Source organism: Haliaeetus leucocephalus, unplaced genomic scaffold (genome assembly GCF_000737465.1).
Source record: "Haliaeetus leucocephalus isolate CR32 unplaced genomic scaffold, Haliaeetus_leucocephalus-4.0 Scaffold328, whole genome shotgun sequence".
Classification (NCBI taxonomy): Eukaryota; Metazoa; Chordata; class Aves; order Accipitriformes; family Accipitridae; genus Haliaeetus; species Haliaeetus leucocephalus.
This window is the reverse complement of record NW_010972764.1, coordinates 6033721-6053709: the sequence shown is the minus strand read 5'-3', so window position 1 is coordinate 6053709 and position 19989 is coordinate 6033721. Positions and strand designations below refer to the sequence as shown.

The 19989-nt window shown below is 38.0% G+C and overlaps 1 protein-coding gene across 1 annotated transcript in view; it reads left to right on the top strand.

The window, feature by feature from the left end:
- Window positions 1-19989, top strand: part of CDH18 (cadherin 18, type 2) — a 157077-nt gene that overhangs the window by 40434 nt on the left and 96654 nt on the right. The gene's annotated exons all lie outside the window — the stretch shown is intronic.

The following is a 19989-nucleotide window of genomic DNA, read 5'->3' as shown; positions in this document are numbered from 1 at the left end:
TCTGGTAGATAAAATCCAATGTACAAAATGCAGGTGGGTAGGATTATTTTTTTTTTTAATTCCTATTATATCCTACTTGGTTTAACGCTATGAAATTTAGGAGTTGCTATGTTTCACTGAGTACTAAAATGAGCCTACTGTGTACAGAATTAATTCTGCATCATGCCATGATATGAGCCATTCAGCCAAACTGGAATAGCATTTTTTCATCTTTTCAAGCCTCTTGTTTAGGAAGTGAATCAAGTGTGCCTAATACGTTATGATTTTAAATGCTTTGTTTTGCCTGAAGGATAGGCTTGGGAGGATTATTGAATGTGTGCTTCAACACATTTACCATAATAAATGAATATCATTCTTGTATTTATAAAACTGATGTATTGCCATTTCACTGAAAATTTGTTCTATGATTCAAGAAGTAGAATGAGCTGAAATATTTATGCTTAAGCTCTATGCATTGCCTTCTCCTTTTTTTCTACAAAGTGTAAGTTATGTATAATGAATCCAAATTGGTTTCTTTAAAGAGAGAAGAAATCTCTTTTGGGAGAGGGGGTTGTTACTAGTTTTGGATTTTCTGAAGAGCATTATCTTAAATATTAATATGAAGATATATTTTTAGTATGCATTTATAGACCTTCATAATGAGGAAATACAGTTTAAAAAAAGTACTTTTTTCATCTGAATTTTGTAACTGGTTTTCCCTATCTATATCAAAGCTTTAATACTGAGAGGAAGGAAAGAAATATAGTGATCTCTACACTTAACTATAGGGAAGAATAATGATTTTTAAAATGTGGTGAAGTGAAGTAAATACAGTGTAAATAGTTTTCATTGTAGTATTTTTACATTTAAGTGTCTTTGTGTACATTAATCTCTGTGCAACTTGGAGGTATACACTTGTTTCATTACAAGAGAAGTGTATCTGTGCCATCTCAGCTAGCTTTGAGGTTTGCTTTGAGTAGGAGGCTAGACTCGATGACCTCCAGAGGTGTCACTCAACCTAAATTATTCTATAATTTTGTGAGCTCATGTTAGAAAGGTCTAAGAATGCGAAGCCTGACAGGATCATGTTGGAGGACTATATAAGGTGCTGGGAGGCAAACCTGATGCAGGCCTGTTCATACGTACTGTGTTTTGGGAACATCTGCTGGCACACACCTTACCCAGCTGTGTGTGAATAGAGCCTAGCAGAGTACTGGCTGGCACAGGCTAAAACCACTCTGGGGTACATGTTAACAACTAAGAGGTATGGAAAATTAGTGGTACAGTGCTCAAGCTCTCTCTGCCCTTGTTTTTACTTAGAAATACAACCCTGGTCTACATTTCTGTTTCTGTTTTAGCACTCCGAGGCAATGGCCTATATTTTTTGTTTTTATAATGGTATGGAACTTGTAGTATGGAGCTGCAGTTCAGTCAAAGAAGAATCATAATGGATGTTCTCAGTATTGGGTCTGTATCACAAAAGAGAATACTACTGTTGTATCACTGTTTGTATGTTATAAAGAAAGCAGATGGGAGTGTATTTTCACTCCCCAAGCCTTAGGCTTTGACAGTGGTTTAATAACACTTTATGAACTTAAACTGTTCTTAATACGTGTATAGAATATGAAAATTCTTCTGATACCTTAGTCTATTAAAATAGCAAAAGAATAAAATACCTTACGAGGTAAGTAGACAGTGAAAGAGTGAAAAAACTGGAGAAAGCTTTTTGATTTGATAAGTTGTCTTTTTATAATTGCAGAATAGCAGTTAATTTAATTTGGCATGATATAATGGGAAGAAGTAGAACATTGGAAATGATGGGAAAGTCTTGAAGAATAGAGTGTTTCACTATGAAATTTCACTTTGAATTTCTGGGTTTTAAGACTCATTTTCTAAAAACATCACTCTTCTGAATTTGCAAGCATTTCAGTGACCTATTTTTCCTAAGGCTTCAATTGTTCAATTTCATCTTAACTATATTCTATCTGGAAGTTTTCTGAATTTACACTGACATGCACAAACTCCCTTTACAAAAAAGAAGGGCCAAAACAGGGAAAAAGAGAAAGAGAAAGGTCCCAACATTCATGACTGAATGTAATGTTTGTGAAGCCTAGGGATCTTTTATGGCTATCAGTAAAGCTTCTTGGAGCTATCAGGTGCAGCCATCAAGCTGTTCATAGCTCTAGTGTGACTACTCGTCTTAAGAAGTCTTCTGCTTCTAGCTTAGTGCTGCCTGAACTTGGTTTTAAACAACTTACTATCTGAAGACTTAAAAGTTATGGATTTTTAGGAGCTTAGTTTGGGATAGTTTAAGTAGGATTTTAGAACTCGTACATCTAAAACGTAATAGTGGGCCAGCACCAAATTACAAACTTTGAAGTAAAAAAAGCTGTGGTTTTGGCAAAAGAACATCTTTGTTAGCTTATCTGATAAAAGCTTGTCTTCACACAGCCAAAGGAGGGGAGGTGCAGTGCTGGAAGAGTAACCTGGCTGCTCTAATTAGAGACTTGAGCCTGGACTTCTCCCAGGGCTATCCCAGGAGAGCTGAAACCCATCATGAGGAGTCAACAGGAGATGCTACCCTGATCACCCTTCAGGCTGAGGGAGCTACTGCCTACAGGGGAATGGGACACATTATGGGATGCAGGGAGGAGCTTTATGGTATTGTGCTAGACTTATTCTTGGATGTTTAGAGGAAGGACCATAGGCAGGGAAAAGGAGGGATTGAGATGGATTAGGGAGGAAAAAAACAAGGGAAAAATAGAGGGCTAAGGGGATAAAAGGGGCCAGTCATGTATAAACAGGCTCTTGCTCAGCACCATTGTCTAGTTATGCCCTGTGCTTGATCAGCATGGTCTGTCCTGTATCTTACTGTGCTCCACTTCTAACTATTTTCCTGAGTAAAGGGGCTCTCTGTCAGTGTGCGTGTGTGTGTGGAGATTTAAGTGCCAGCAACTGGAGCTGGACCATGTGTCAGAGGGGCCTGTGTGTCTGTGGTGCTGGTAAACTGGAGAGTGCAGAGTGTGCGCGTATTGCATGGGTGCCTATGTCAGAGTCTCAGGCTGGAGTAGCCAGTGAGTCAGATGAGTGGCTTGGGTGCCAGGTATCCATGTGGCCAAAAGTCTGGGCCAGATACTGGAGAGACCAGAGGTCTCACAAGTCAGCTGTTGTAGTGGCCAAGAGGTCCAGATGGATGTGTGAGTGTGTCCAGGATTAGAAGGGGGTCTGTGCTGGCAGCTGGAGGGGAGCTGCGGGCCTCGCACTTGTATGTCCGGATGGCAGCAAGTGTGAAGACTGGGCACCCAGGTGCCAGCTACTGGATAGACTGAGTGTCTAAGGCAGGTTGCGGGAGGGATCCATGTAGAGTGTGTGCATATATTTCCAACTATAAGCCATCCTTCCTCCTGATGAGCTGGAGAAGGATGAGGCTGTTTGTGCCATTTGTGTTTGAGTGCTGAGTGTTTCTACCTGTGTGTCACCTGCTGCGTGTATGTGTTGCATCTGTGTGTGTGCCTCTTGGGAACACACGCTTGGCCTCACTACTGCTTCTAAATCATGGATTAAAAACAGGGAGCTGCAGAAACCTTATCTCCATCAGGCTACCAGATTTGGCAGTTCCCAACAATCTTTAGTTTTTCAGTTGATTGGCTCTAGGGCCTGTGTTTTGTTATGTTTTGTTTTTTTCCCCTGGGAAGGAAGAATTGTAAACTGTGTGTAAAAATTTGCTGCAACTATGTTGTTATGACTGTGAATGTCAGAACTACTGTCTATGCATAACATAAAATGAAAGATTTTCAAAATCCTTTGAATTTGAATGACTTTCTAGGAATTGTTTTGTATTTGTGTTTATTAATTATTTTTAGTAATTAGCTGTGTAATCAGTAATTAGTGTGACAGCCTGCGCTGGTTCATGTTTGCTTTCCTCCCCAATTGCAGCAAAATATACTGCTGAATTTTTATAAATAAGTATGTATTAATAATGTTGCTGAAAGAGAGAGAAGAAGTCAATGTCTAGATCCTAGGTGTATTTGCAAACATTAGGTGTATAGGATTATATGATTTTTTTAATCAAAATATTCAGGGAACCCCAGAAAACATGAGTCGCTTGGCCTTTTAGGGTACCATTAACCTCACTGTAAAAATAAAATAAAAAGTTAAGTTACTAGTGAAGAGTAGAGCAAATAATTTATTAACATACTTAGTACTTTAACGTGGTTCCCCCTTCCTCCTCTCCCCTCCCTGTAGTACTTTGAACATCTTTTGAAATGCCCAAATATACATGAAAACTTTTCCTGGGAGTTTGAGTTACAAATTTAATACCCCACCTTTCCCAAACTGTGAGGTTTTTTGATCTATGAACTTGATGTAGGATCTGTCCCTGCTTGTTCTTTCCTTATGTCAAGTGTGGCTCATCAACAGTCAATATTTGACTGGTAACCCAACCCTAGAAGCTCATTTTTTTCTGAGGAAACCTCAAATTAGACTGTATGCTTTTTCTAGCAGCAATAGCAGCCCCCTTTCAGTTGCCACATGCTTTGGGAATAAAAGTGAAACCCGTAGTGCAGTTCCACTGCTTACATCGTAAACCCGTATCTGGAGGACGTTAGCTACACACAACTCTTCGCAGATGCATCAATCTTTCTGAACAGGACATATAGAGTGAATTAATCTGTGGGGCATTTGTCCTTTCAAATCAGCAGTTCTGGCTGTAACTGTGATGAAATAAGAGCTTAAAACCTTCATTCATGGCAGTTTTGAATTGAAATGTAGACATTGGTGGGATGGGAGAGAAACACATTTATCATTGAATTGAATGTGAAAAAACATTAGGTATTTGTATTTATAATGATCTGCTGTTACAGCAGCAATATTAGAAAGATCTTAATCATGGATCAACTTGTCTGGGTTTTTTTTACTTGAAGATATTAAATAGTAAAGAAATATGTATGCCTATTTATGAAAGAACATAACTGCAAATTAGTACAGACTAATTATGAAGTGTGAGGAAAGTGTCAGCCTCCTCTGCTTTCTGTCTTCACAATAATATGAACAATGGCTTCAAGCATTCCTATAAGAAATGACCTATTCACTAGTTATTTAGTTTGGCTCCTGACTGAGAGCACAATACAAATAATAAACATAGTCAATGGCTTGAATAGATGCTTCCAAATATAGAGATGCACTCACAACCACCAAATGAGCAGCCCCTGAAGTTCAAGGCTTTTGTCCTCATCTGTAACTATTATTCTTATCCTTTTCTAAAAGTTCTTGGCCATAGTTCATATGGGAATGGCAGCTTTTGTGGCATTATAGTATGTAGAGTGTAATTTTAAAGTTGCATGTGTATTCCTCTGCAAAATGAGAAAAAAAATATTGATTGCTTATCAAGTTATTCACAGATTTGGTACTGCTAAATAAATACTGATACTTAAAAAAAACCCATTAATTAATGGAATCTATTAAAATGAAGTTCTTTAAATACTGAGGTAATAATTATGGATTTAATGGATTAAGGTCTACCTCTTTTCCTTATTTTAGAGAAAATAACTTAAATTGGCATAAAGAGGAGTTGCATAGACTTCCCAGTACAAAAAGGAAGAGCACTCGCTGCATGCTTTAGTAGAACAGTCTGTCGTGGTATCCCAGATAAGGATCTACTGCACTAATTTGAGTAATGATAAGGTATTTCGTGACCCTATGTCTGCCATACATATGAAATCATACTAGTTAGTAAAATAATTTCAGAAACCGAATTCTGCCACTTATTTGAATGAGCATCCTTATTTTTTATATTAAGAATTCATACTTTTTTTTTAGTTGAAATACCTTTCTTAGTGACATCTGTTTAAAATAAGCATGCTTACTGGGGTTAATGATCCCTGGCTGATATGCAGGTTGGTTCACATTAAAGTGCTAACTGAAACAGGAAAGTCCTGTGTTTAACTCTGTTTGCTTCATGCTGAGAGGCTCCAATATAATTTTAATGACCTTACAGGGCTACAGAAGTACCTTGCATAACCTGAATGCTTCTACTATAAAGGAATACTTTATGACATCCCCCTAACTCCACAACTAAGGTACCACAGCTGATGCCCAGGTTCCTGTAGTGGCCTTAAAGTAAACTTAACCTCCTCTATCACAGTTTTTGCACATGGGCTCTTAAACTGTTATTGTTCAATAATTAAATCTTCTAAAACCAGTCAGGGCAATTGCATTAATCATAACATTTTACTAAGGACACATTCTGTTTGAGTTAGGTAAGGAAATATCTATGGTGAACCTTAAAAATCTCACTTGTGCTTGCGTTGCAGTCCACTTATTTAAAGCTATTAGTAAAAACTCCAACTTAATTATATGTGATTGGTTTCTACTTAGTATCAAGATGAGGTCACAGTGAAGAATCAGTCTGAGTGTTATTTTTATTAGTGATACAACTTTCTAACACTGTGTAGGATTAAAATAAATTTATTTTGTGCATGGGTACTGTAATTTTATCTTGAAGTTGTAAGAACTATATTCCATATTCAGGTTTTCATACATGTAGTTTCCCTCAAGGAATTTCTGAAATGTAACAGAAATAACATCTCTAGCGTATATCATTGCCAAAGTCTACAGTTTGTTGTCAAGAGAATCACTAGAAATTCAAACTCAAAATTTGAAAGTCTTACCTTGTTCTTCTAATTCTACCAGGTACTGTACAATGCACTCCTCCATTCCTGAAGGAACAGAAATACGTGCTCCATCTAAAAATATTGTCATGAATACTTGTTTGAGAGTGTCATCTGCTAGCTCTCAGCTAAGAGTAATGTAAATATTGTAATGTCCTTTGCCTTCAATTTTAAGTAAATATTGAATTTTCTACACCTACAGTTTTCACACTTTTAAGATAAACTCTAAACAATGGACTCAATTCTCACAGTTTTCTTGTGTGTTCAAAATATTGATACACTATAACAGTTTTCCCTAGAGTTATTCAAAGGATAACTCAGGCCACAAGACAGATGGGCAGAGAGGTATGAGCAGCTGAACACTCCACTGTTTCTTTTCATTTTCTAAGGGGTCTGTTTTGGTACAGTTGAAGATTTTAGGAGGGCATTGGTACAACTGAAAACTTGTTGTTTAGGCCTTGTTTTCCACTAGCATGGAAACTGCATGGAAGGGTCCTTGCTAATCAAAAGTGTACAAAGAGGAGGGGCAAAATGGTAAGCTGCAAATGCGTAATAAGGGTAATACCAAAGCAGCAGCACTGCTTCGGAGCAAAAGTCTGTACAACCTAGTTCAGTGTTTCTAATAGTGACTGATATTTGCTAGGCTATCCTCTTGCCTGTGTATCCTGATGCAGTTTTTGCCATCCACCCCCAGGACATTTCGTGGTCTGGCTGCTGGAGCAGGACTTTGAGGAGCATGAGATGGGTTGATCCCTTGTCAGGACCAGTGTTCTGGCAGTGTACTTTCTTTGCTGGTTACCTACCACCACTCTCTCTTCCAGCATCAATCGTATAGTTAAAAAGGAGGGGCATAGGAGGCAGAAAAGTGAGGGCAAAAAGATTGCCTGATGTTCTAACCTTCTTTGTCCTCTCCTATGAGTTGGACCGTGTGTATTGGAGGTTGATTTCAGAAATAGGGAAGAAACTATTCCTTGTTTGTTGCACTCTTGTTTGTTTCTGTGTTTGTTATTCCTTCATCATCTGGTGTTGTGAACAACTACTGTGGACAATCTGTGTTGTCCAGCCACAAGTTATCCTTAAAGAAAAATAAAAAAGCAATTGGCACATGCTTCTGTAACCACTAACTGGCAATTGGCAAGTTCCCAGTTCATATTATCATCTTGGCTTCCTAGCGAGAACTCCTGCAATATGGTAACTGCATTCCTTTTGTTGTTAGACTTTCTTTATTATTTTTTTAACTTTTCATCTGTAAATACACAGATATATTTTTACACTTACAACATAATGCCTGGTTATTGTGGGCTAACCCCAGTAGGCAACTAAGCCCCAGCACAGCCACTTGCTTAGTCCCCCCACAATAGGATGGGGAAGAGAATGGGAGGGATAAAAGTGAGAAAACTGGTGGGTTGAGACAAAGACAGTTTAATAGGGAAAGCAAAAGCCACACACACAAGCCAAGCAAAACGAGGAATTTATTCCCCACTTCCCATCAGCAGGCAGGTGTTCAGCCATCTCCAGGAAAGTAGGGCTCCATGACACGTAATGGTTACTTGGGAAGACAAACAGCATAACTCTGAACACTCCCCCTTCCTCCTTCTTCCCCCAACTTTATATGCTGAGCATGAGTCCTGTCATCTGGAATACCCCTTGGGTCAGTTGGGGTCAGCTGTCCCAGCTGTGTCCCCTCCCAACTCCTTGTGCCCCCCCAGCCTCCTCGCTGGTGGGGTGGGGTGAGAAGCACAAAAGACTTTGACTCTGTGTAAACACTGTTCAGCAGTAACAAAAACATCCCTGTGTTATCAGCACAGTTTCCAGCACAAATCCAAAACATAGCACCATGTGAGCTTCTATGAAGAATATTAACTCTGTCCCAGCCAAGACCAGTACACTGGTGAAGCACTGTGTTTTATTTGTTCAACCAGATTTAAAGTCCTGATGTAAAAGCAGTGAGACATACATGATCATGTAGTCTGGATTCTGTTGCCACATCCTTTAGTCTTTCTCTTAGGTGCAAAATTGCTATCTGCTTGCCATTGCCAGGTTTTGCTTTTACCTTGTATGGGACATTGGAAAAGGTTCCTGATGTTAATGTTGTTTAAGCTTGGTTTTCCACCCATCTAGACATCCGCATCTTTTCAGATGTATTGAGGATAGTAAAAGGCCTGCTGTTTTGTGAAATCTAAAATACCATGCTGTATCTATTACAGAAGCTAAAGATCTTGGTGTGAGAAAAGCATTCCATTGCAAGTGTCTGTAAAATGTCCATTTTTCCAGAGTAGAATTACTTCTATGAACAGGTGTTTCTCTCTGTGTCTTTGAACTTTTCACAAGGGATATATGAACGATTAATTGTAAGTTCTCTGTTTTTAAACAAGAAAGGCTAATGTTCCAGCCAAACAAAGTGTGGAAATTGCATGTGTGATAAAATGTGTTTAACTTCAGGGAAAGGGAATGAATAAGATTTCACCCTAAAGCCACAAATACATTACTGTAATTTTTAGCTCAACTGGGATGAGAGCCAGGACACTGACTCAGAAGATTAATGCACTAGACTCTTTAAAGACTCTGCCCCTAAGGACCAGTCCACATGCTAGCAATACTTTTACAGATCAGTCTTTATTGTTGTGGAAATAAGCAGTGACTTTATTGCCTTTAATTGAGCTAACAGGTGTCCTTTTTCTAGACAATAGGTTATTATTGGCATCTCTAGTTCTACAAGAAAAAATTACTGGGACATTGAATCTTTTTTGGTTTTTTTTTTTCTCCTTCCTTAAATTTTTGGCTGGTGGACTGAAATGAAGATATAGAGCAAAGCATTAAGTTGAAATTTGTAGAGGTGCCCTAATTCATACACAGCTCTGCTTCTTGATCCACATTTCCCTTTTCCGATTTAATTTTCCCTTTCATAAGCTGTTGTGGGTATTGGTATTGTTGAGGGTAATAATTTCAGAAATGCAGTTAGAGTGTGGCAATCAAACTTTGCAGTGGCAATGAAAATGAGAGGGAGCAATATTGAGGTACTATTCCAGGAGATACGTTATCTGCCAGTTCAGTAATGCTAAGATGCCTGCTTATGGTTGGAGACACACTGGTTATATATTTGTTAAATGGCTTAACTTCTTGTGTTTCTCTTTTGTGAGTATTTTTACAAATATATTGTGTTAATAATGCTGTTGTTTTAATAATAAGTTTGAGTAAGTTCACATTTTTGCCTTTCACATTTTGATAAATTACATTTAATTCACACAGGAGGCGGGGAAAAGACCAGTTGTGGTAGACTTGTGAAAAGGAAATGCATATAGAATCGATTGAGGATACTGTTTCCTTTAGTAGTTGCATATAAATGGAGATTTTTATAATGCACACAAATCCTGTGCTTTAAAAACATAGCTACTCTCAGAATTAACGCATCATCTACATTAGATCAATAAGTATGCATGCATCTGGTTTCCCGTCAGTCTTCAGTTTTTAGAACAATGCATACATTTTCAGTTACAATCTGAAAAAATGTGCCTGATAACATCTTGTCTTGTAATAAACCATACAGAACAACAAACCTAGTACAATGGTGATGCTTTTCCAAAGATTATGCATCAAGACAATGCTTCTCAAGAGCTATTGTCCAGCAAAACCAATTCAACTGCAGTTGAGATACTTCCTAAGAAAAACTGAACAAAAGCTTTATAAAATTAACACAAGCTCCATATCTATTGACCAGCTACTCAAAAAAACCCAAACAAGCACAAGGTATTTATGAACCAATTTTATACCAGTTTTAAATATGATAACAAGATGACATTTGGGGAACCTCTATAATTCAATTCTTATCTGAATAGGAAGGGAAAAAGAAACTGCCTGTGGAAACCACCAACAAACTTGTGATCTGTTCAGGGAATTTGACCTTTACCAGCTGTATGTCAGCATTTGTCCTCCCTTCAATATTTGACTTTGCAGCCTGCACACCGTCACTGCCTGTGTGAATGGGGAACACAAAGCATGACAATAAGGTTTCCCGGTTTCCCTTCGGTGGTGTCCATCTTTTCTGAACTTGCCCCAGAGTGTTGGTTTTTTTCCCTTGCAGACTTTGTCAAGCCCAAAAGCAGCAGCAGAAGCAGTACAGTGGGGTTTGTCTGGTCTTTAACACTGCAGATAGGCTCTGTTCACAGTAACCAACAACTTTACCTCATGTCTTTGTAACTGTCTTTATCATTTGCTAGCATATTTGTAAATTCAAAATTTAGGAGAGACTATAACCAGACTTCCTGAGACTCTGTAACTTTACTTCCAGGAGAAGATACTGTTCAGTACTCGTTTCTTTTTAATTGTCTTTGCTTGCACATGTGTTCTGTGACTGAACTGGTGCATGATAGTAGGAGTTAGGTCTTTTTGCCTGATGTCAGATCAGTCAGCGTTTGTCCACCACCATATCTGGAACTGCAATGTTTACGTGACAAAAGCACACAGATAGTTACCAGATCAAAGGCTCTGGCCTTATATGGAAATTTGGAAAGAACAAATGGACTTGCCATTCTGCTTGTCAGGGTCTGGAGTCCACTAACAGGACCCCCCCACCCTGGCTGGGGCCCAGGACCCCAGGCCAGCCCCCCGGGGCGCCCCTCGCCCTGCCCACGGCCCAGGACCCCATGTCACCCCCCCAGGGCCACCAGCCCCTGCCCCAGTGACCCCGCAGCAGGGCCGGTCTCTGGCTCCCCACAGCCCTGCCCTGCCCAGCGGTGGGCTTCGCCAAGCCAGATCCCCATCCCCATGGCTGGGGCTGGCCCTGTGCCCCCGGCTGCCCTGCTCCTGGCTGGGGGTGGGCCGGGCCCTGCCATCACCCACCCGGGGAGCCCCTGGGCACCTGGCCCCAGGGAGCTGCCAACCCCTGCAGTGCCCTGACACTGTTGCAAGTGGTGTTGTCAACAGAGGTCTGTAAGGTGGATGTTTTTCTTCACATCTTCAAACCCATGAGCAAAACCCATCCCTCAGGCAAAAAAAGGTTTTCAAATTCCCAGCAACTGCATACCTTCTGCAATATTTTAAACATTACATTAAGCCCCTGTTGTTGAAAATTGTCGCACTAGAAGAGGGAGAAGTGGAGCTCTGTTTGCTACCCATTGCAGAGGAGTGCAGCCCAGTCTGCAGTCTTCAATTTAGGTTCCTAAGGAAGTCTTTTGTTTTCTTTTCACATAGTTTTGTCTTGTTTTTCTCTTGGAACACATTTCAGGAGTAAAGCATTAAATTTTTTATATTATTTATGGTCATGATTACAATATTACAATATTCTAAAGATGCTGTTCCTCTTCTTTTTCCTTACCTGGTCCATAAAATTCTCAGTATTTCTGTTACATACTATTTTGAGAGCATGCTTATGATGTTTGCAAGGAAAAATTCAATTCCATCTGTAACATTGGGAAAGGTGCAAGAGTGGAAGCCTTCCTGGAATTTAGTAAAGCAATTGAAGTCCCAGAAGCAGATATAGCCATCATGGGAGCTGTCCTGAGGGAAGAGGGTAGATTAAATGACGTTTTTCTCTCTCCTGAACTGTTCTTTCAAGAAATATATTTTAGATCAATAGATTGCATCTAGAAGTGTTGGGGCAGAAAATGCAACAATTCCCTGTGTATCTAACCACCATGTGAGTCAGGCTTCACTTTACTTGAGTGGAAGATGAAAATAAAATGAGGGACTTATCAGCTAAAGCCATTTCTTCCTGAGAAATCTCTCCTTATGATGAGATTTTTCTCTTGGTTTTTGTCTTTAATATGAAATGGCAAGGACTCGTAATACAGTGCAGGTCCTTTCGCTTGAATGCATTTCCTGACTCTTGGCTTTAATCCATTTGTAATCAGGTCTGTTAAAAAGTTAGTGTCATAGTGAAATGGATTAATCATCTGAGCCATAATGTTCTGTAAAAGTAACTGAATCACTGAAAGAACATACGAGTATGTTTACTTGTCTAATCCTTTGCATTTGCTTAAATATAGTACCCTTCTGTGCTGTAGAGAGGAAGCCTCCATCTTCAAAGCGAATGTCTTTGTGGTAAATATCTAGCTTACTTTGTACTTTGGAAGAAGAGAAAAGAAAAACTGCTTTAAATTAGGAAAAGCAGACAAAACTCATCCTGTTTTTTTTTACAGAACTTTCTACTCACATAAAATGACCTTTCTGGATATTTTTTATAAGCTTCTGTTTTATTCAATAGATCAGATTTAGTTCAGGTGTGAGACTATCTCCACGGGATTCTCAGCAGTGTTGACAATATATGTCAACAATTGCACCTTCTGATTCTGAAAAAAGGGACATAAAGTACTACATAATTTTTTTTTAAATTACGCCAAAAATTTTGCTTCTAACCTCAAAGTTGTGTAGTGTAGCATGTTCTGCAAGAGTTTCGGAATGCTCTAGTAAAACAACAGTTGAAAGGTATGCTGAGATAATAAAAATAATACAGTGCATTACAAAATGCTATAAGGTATATCTGCAAATTATTTTGTGTAAACACTGCCTTGACAAATGATTAATTATAGATATATATGTCCTGATTTCAGCTGGAATAGAGTTAATTTTCTTTCTAGTAGTTGGTAGAGTGTTATGTTTTGGATTCGGTATGAGAAGAATGTTGCTAACACACTGATGTTTTCAGTTGTTGCTAAGTAGTGTTTATCCTAAGCCAAGGGGTTTTCAGCTTCTCATGCCCAGCCAGCAAGAAGGCTGGAGGGGCACAAGGAGTTGGGAGGGGACACAGCCAGGACAGCTGACCCAAACTGGCCAAAGGGGTATTCCAGACCATGGGGCATCATGCCCAGTATATAAACTGGGGGGAGTTGGCCTGGGGGGAGATCGCTGCTCAGGAACTAACTGGGCATCAGTTGGCAAGTGGTGAGCAGTTGCATTGTGCATCACTTGTTTTGTATATTCCAATCCTTTTATTATTGTTGTCATTTTGTTATTGTTATTATTATCATTATTAGTTTCTTCCTTTCTGTTCTATTAAACTGTTCTTGTCTCAATGCACAAGTTTTACCTTTTTCCTTACGATTCTCGCCCATCCCGCTGCGGGGGTGGGGAGCGAGTGAGAGGCTGCGTGGTGCTTAGTTGCTGGCTGGGGTTAAACCATGACTATATAAATTGTTAATGTAAAAATCTTATCTGTAAACTATCACAGAAGATGAAAGAAGGTAAAAAGAAATTACTGGAAATATACAATTTTTTTCCAAATATGGTAGCCCACTCTTACACTAGCTATTGTTAATAATTTTAACAGTTATACATTAAAGTACAGAAAACATTCATTTCATATTCAACATGTAGATTTGTTTACTTTAAGCCACCATCTCCTTGTTCAGTTAATACCCTATTAAGTCAGGAAACTACTAGCAAGTGCAGCATAATATAAAGTACATGTGTAGTACAATTGAATTTGGCTTGTGTGATTGTTTTTAAAATACTGTTTCTTGACATAACTTTTGGATATTCATCATTCTTGTAAATTCTGTCTTTCCACTTCTTTTCAGGTAGAACCTTCTTTTTCCCTGGTGTTATTTCCATGATAAAGATCTTGCAAGTGGATTTTTTTCTAATCTGGACTGCTGAAACAAATGAAGCAAATGTGTCAACATCTGATAATTTTAAAAACTTTTGAAACATCCATTTCTGGAGTTGCTTCTTTTCAGAGAGGAGCAGATGCAAAATGAAATCTTAAAAAAAAATGCAAATTTAAACAGAGATGATTAGGCTGTAACTTTTTGGTATGGCTTGAAGAGAGGGTGATACATATTTACCCTCCATGTGCTTCTCTCAGGATGTATTGTTCTTTAAAGATACGAGGAACAATTAATGTCTTGTTTTTCATAGGAGTGGCCTCCAGGGATAATAATTTCTCATTGGCTTCTATGTCAGATACCTGTTACCACCTACCTTCAGTTGGAACAAACACTGAAATAAATGGAATTGACTGTATTTGTCTTGATCAGCTAACCATACAAGACATGAAAGTCCCACAGATATCTTTCATTTGAATGTGGTTTAATCTGACTTTGCAGGAATTTTGTCCTGCTTTGAACAGAGACTCCTTGGCAAGACTTTAGGAACACTCTAACCTCCGTGAACCTTAGTTGTGGGGTATCTACTACATTCACCGAGCATGGCATTAGGCTGCTTGTCAAAATCTAATAAGATTTTTTTTCTTCTTGATTTATTTTCGATTAATAATACAACTAAGAGCTGTTGCCAGATGACAGCCACAATGTTGCTGTGTTTTTAATATTTTCTTCTTTTGACTCTGAAGATCCTTTCTTTCTGACAGGAGTCCTGAGGGTGAATTTCAGGGCCTTGAAATTAAAAATGATTCATGTAGCTGCTGACACATATTCCTAGGCAGAAGCAGAATAACAAATCAAAACCAAAGTGCTTTACATTTTCTGTCAAGTCAGCTATTTTACTTAAAATATTATAAATTATTACTGAAAATTTCATTTTTACTAGGGCTGTACCACACAGGAAGAGTATAAGAAGTAATAGGTGAAAAAGGAGCAGTGCTTTTAAACTCATGTTAGGTGCTAGGATTTTTTAATCCACCTTACCTTTTCCTTGCATTACTATCTCTTTTTATCTGTAATTAAGAATTTTGCACCATTTGTTGTATGACAAATAACTCCTCCCTGTAGAACACATGAATTGAAATGCTCATTGACGCAAACATACAGAGGAAAATAATTTTCTATTACAGGAGGTAGGACTCAGAAGAATATCCAGCCAGATGGTTTTTCGGTACCTGCAGCTTTTGTTGTACTTTTAAAAGCCAGCCCATGATGTTGGCTGTGCTGCAAGCTGCCTGTGGCTCATGAGGATATTGGAGCACCTGCCTCTGTAGTGCCATAGTTAGCTCAATTCACTTCATATCTGGGGTCTTCTCCAGGACTTGCCCGGTTTACTTGTGCAGAAGGACACTCCAGCGTATTCTAACCCACTGGTGTCCCCTGCCTGCGTACGTGCTTCCCGTCCTCAGGAGCAAGCAGGGGCTGAGGGCAGCTGTGCCATCCCAAGCGTTGCTGGGACTCATGAAGGGAGCAGCCAGCCTTTGAACGGTGTTTCCTGCAGCTGTGGGCTGCTGCAGATGTGCTCTGCTCCTAGACCCTGCCCTGGTATATAGTGGACAGAAGAATAGAAAAAGGCTTTGTTGGCATTTCTGTGTTTGACTAGTCAAAGTGGAAAAAGGCAGGCACGTTCAGTGATCTTAAGTGTCTTTTCCAGCCTGAATGATTCTGTGATTCTGTGTTAGCATTTCCTTGTAACATGGACACTGAAACACCCATACGTCAAATGGCAGGGAAGTCTATCTGAGGATCACCAGTCCTCAAATTCATGGCGAAAAAGGTTTCCTATCTGGTGGCAATCATCGTGGTGCCTGTGTGACATTGTAATGTCATCTGGTTTCATAGGAAGTGCTTCTGATCTTCCACTTCAAATTGGTTTCATATAGATTTAATTTTACAAGCACAGCAATATATATATATAAATATAGTGTTTCTGTTCTGAGAGAATGGCTTGGTGGACCGTAGTAGACCATAGTGCCATCCAGAATGTAATATGATGGCATTGCTACTTTTTCATTGCGCAGTGATGGGCTACCTAAGTGACTTAGAGATAATACGTCAGTTTTAGAAAATGTGATTGAACTCTGTTCATTTCAAAGAGATTTGCTTTTACTATTCAGTGAAATTTGTATTTAGCTTCTGAAGTCTAGCCTTTCAGTACTGAATCACAAATTAAGACAACAGCACAGTCTCTAACTGTACTTATTGTCTTTACGTGAGGTTTGGTTTTGTTTCAAGCTGTCTTCTTTTTCCCATTAGAAAGACCAACAGATAGAAAAAAAAAATCAAGTCTATTTGAAGTAGAAAGGAATTTAAAAAAAAATCCTTTTTTTTTTTTCCAATCTCTTTTAAAATATCACACGATAACATATTTAAAGGGTCATTATGGAGGTTTTTTATTATCCTTATAGTTTTAGCTGAAAATAACCAATTAGATCTAGTGCAAAAGAAAAAAAGTCTCTGGAGCCAAAAATGTTGTTGTCCCTGTTTCTGGGTTTCCTCACTTAGGGGCATGAAGTGGGCTGTGGATCAAACCAGATGTTCTGGTATCATATTTTCTGACAAACTCTTATTCTCTGTTGACTGGAAGTACATTTAATACATAGCTAAAATCCAGGCATTCCTTTTTCATTGCTGCTGTGTGAGTGGATACTGTTGTGTTGGTTGTGTAACATGGGTTGGCCCATGCCTCCATCCATCATTTTAATGCAGACACTTGCCTTCTGCATTATTGTTGACAATTCCAGTACTATTTTTGTTGAGCAAGTTATATAAATTCTCCCCTTTTCTGTTATTAATAATTGAAATGTTATATCTCCAGAATTGGTCTTAGTTGCGCATAACATTCATCTGTAATGTCTCTTTGGTGATGAACACTTACATACTTTGTCACGTGTCAGGTGGTCATGAAATGTTTCAGTATGGTTGGCTGGTACAGTAGATTACATAAATGATATCTTAACCAGGTAGAGATTTTGTCTGACATTTTAAAAATGCACTGGCTATTGACTTCTTGGAAAATGTGTTTGCACATCATCGTTCTCACTTACTATCAATTTTGTGTTTTTTTGTGTCAAGTACAAAATGGTTTTATTATTCTTGCACTAAAAATAGTTGACTGGGTTTCCTTTTCACATGGACAAATAGGAAAAAAACCCACATTACTAATAAAGCCAATGGAGTCATGCTAATATATCATAAGCAGAATCTGACTATTCAGATTTTACAATATTTACTCTCAATTATTCATGGTACGTATGTTCCAGTAAATCCTTGTGTCAGCTGTCATCTTTATCATTCATGTTTTATATTAATAGTAGGTCATGCCACCTTCAGACTCTTCTTAATGAGACTGGTGAATGTCTGTTAGTCTTATAAATCTAATGAGAACAATGAAAAAAATTAACAACCTGGATTTTCAGGGTTTTTTTGTAGTTTAATATGGAGATACATGTGCCTTTAGCTTGCCAGTTTGTTAATTCTTATCTCACTAACATAAAGATGTAAATGTGTTGTGTTTGAACTTTTGCCAAATTGTTTCTTCAAAATAGATGATCCGTTTGGTATTGATACCTCTAACATGACAAAAGTCTCCCCCTCTGCTGTGGAGCACTTTGTTCCTCAGTTGATCTTGCCTGCTATCATTGCATGTTGAAGAAACCTCGTTATTTTGAGATGTGCATACTGGGCAAGGGGTGGGAGGAGGTTATCATACTGACAAAACTTCAGCTTATGTGTTAAATAGCAAGTATTGCACCAGTACAAATCAGAGCCAAATCAAACCTCCTCTCTCAGCCGTGAACTCACCTCACTTTTGAAATCCTGTGCAAATACCAAGTACAGAATTGTGGCTACAGGTGTTTTCCAGAGAACTGTTCTTTCTCCTGCTGTTGGAAAGTGGAATAGCACTTACCTTTTTTTTTTCTTTTCTTTTTTCTTTTTTTTATTTTCCTCTTAAGTGTAGCAGATTCAGATGTTTCTGTATATAGATGAATCCGAGTACAGGAGGTGATTGGATCAGCGCCTCTGTGGCTCTTTGCTATTCCAGATGATATTACTGTAGTACTACAGCTTAGAAAAGCCTCAGATTTTCTGAAAAATGCTGGTGCTCTCCTGTATGAACCTTTCATGGTCATAATCTGTAAACCATTCAAAGGCAGGGTTTTGTTTGCTTGCTTAGAATGTGGTGTTTGTGTATAAAAAAATGAAGTTACCTTCAGGTATTCTGTAGCAATGCAGGGGAAAAAATGTTTAAAATATTACTTACGTAGACATTGCTGACAATTTAGTGCTTAAGACTTCCTTGGGAAATGCCATTTAAATTGAAATTAAGAGTCCAGAATAAAATGTTACTGCTTTTTGGGGGGAAGATACTTCTAGTTTTTTGTTCTTTGGTTTTTTTTTTCTCATTAGCTGTTAGTGTTTACAATCCCTTCTCACTTACGCAAAATGACAGGATCAAGAATGCTTTTTCTAGACAGTCTCACCCAATACAGAAATGGCTATTTCTAGTTCAGAAATGTATCCATTTCATTCAAAACATGTGGGAAAGTTTATAAAACATGCAAAATTACTTGTTACTATTGTCATTTTTACTGAGCTCGTTTAGGGGAAATTAAAGGATATATTCTCTTAGATAAATCTTTGGGATCCAATTATTTTTTTCATCTAATAATACTTATTGATAGTATTTGTGCTTGTTCCAGATGATTATTTAATGATACTGTAAAAAATAATAAATCATAAACACATTGAGGTAAAAATGAGGAAGAAAAAATTTGAGCAGTGATTCCTGGAAGTACAAAACTGGAAGGCTACAGTAAACTACACTGGGAAAAATGAAATGCTAGAAATTGATACTGGCTTTCTTGACATTAATTCAAATTCATGACAATATGTCTTGAAGCAGAATTTAGTGCTTTCATTGTATGCAATTTTTACATTTCTCCTGCATTTCTTACAGGTAATTACAGGCATCTGTATTGGTTCAAACAGCTCATGAACACTGTTGCTTATTATTGTCAAAGCTTTGGTATATTTCTGTGCTAAAAACTGAGAAATTGTTGTTATCTTTGATATATTAATCATGTTCTTCAATTTATTTGGCCATTTTGAATGTGTAGTTTCCAATATTATTAGCGTTCTTTAAAGATTCTTTTTTACTGCCACATATAGGGCTTGATTTCGTATTTTTATACCTTCCTTATCTCAGGCTGTAGCAGTGTGGTCTCACATGGCAAAAAAAGAAAGGTGAGACACAGAATAGTTCAGCAGGAAACCTGTCCTCATTCTGGAACTTTTTATTATTATTACAGTGGGTATATGCCATATTTTTTATATTCAGAAAGAGTAGCCAATCATCTAATATTAATTAAATTGATAATATTTGCATTTAAAATTAACAGCTTGATGGAAATATTTTAAATTACTGAAAACAACACTGAAACAAGTGGTGAGGTATCAATAATTTATTTGACACCTACCACAATAATAATACAGCAAATTAGAAAACTAATTTTTTTACACAAGTTAAAAAAAACCCAAACATAAATACTGTGACATGGAACTGCAAATGTATTTATTATTTTTAAAGTCTTCCATCTGAAAATGTTCTTCTCTTTATTTGGGAACTACATTTGCTTTGTATCCTTAATGGAATTGTTTTCAAATGGGTAACACTTGTAACTTCAGAGTATTTTTCCTTGAAAATATATCCTCAGATAAAACATTTCTTCTGAAAAGTTACC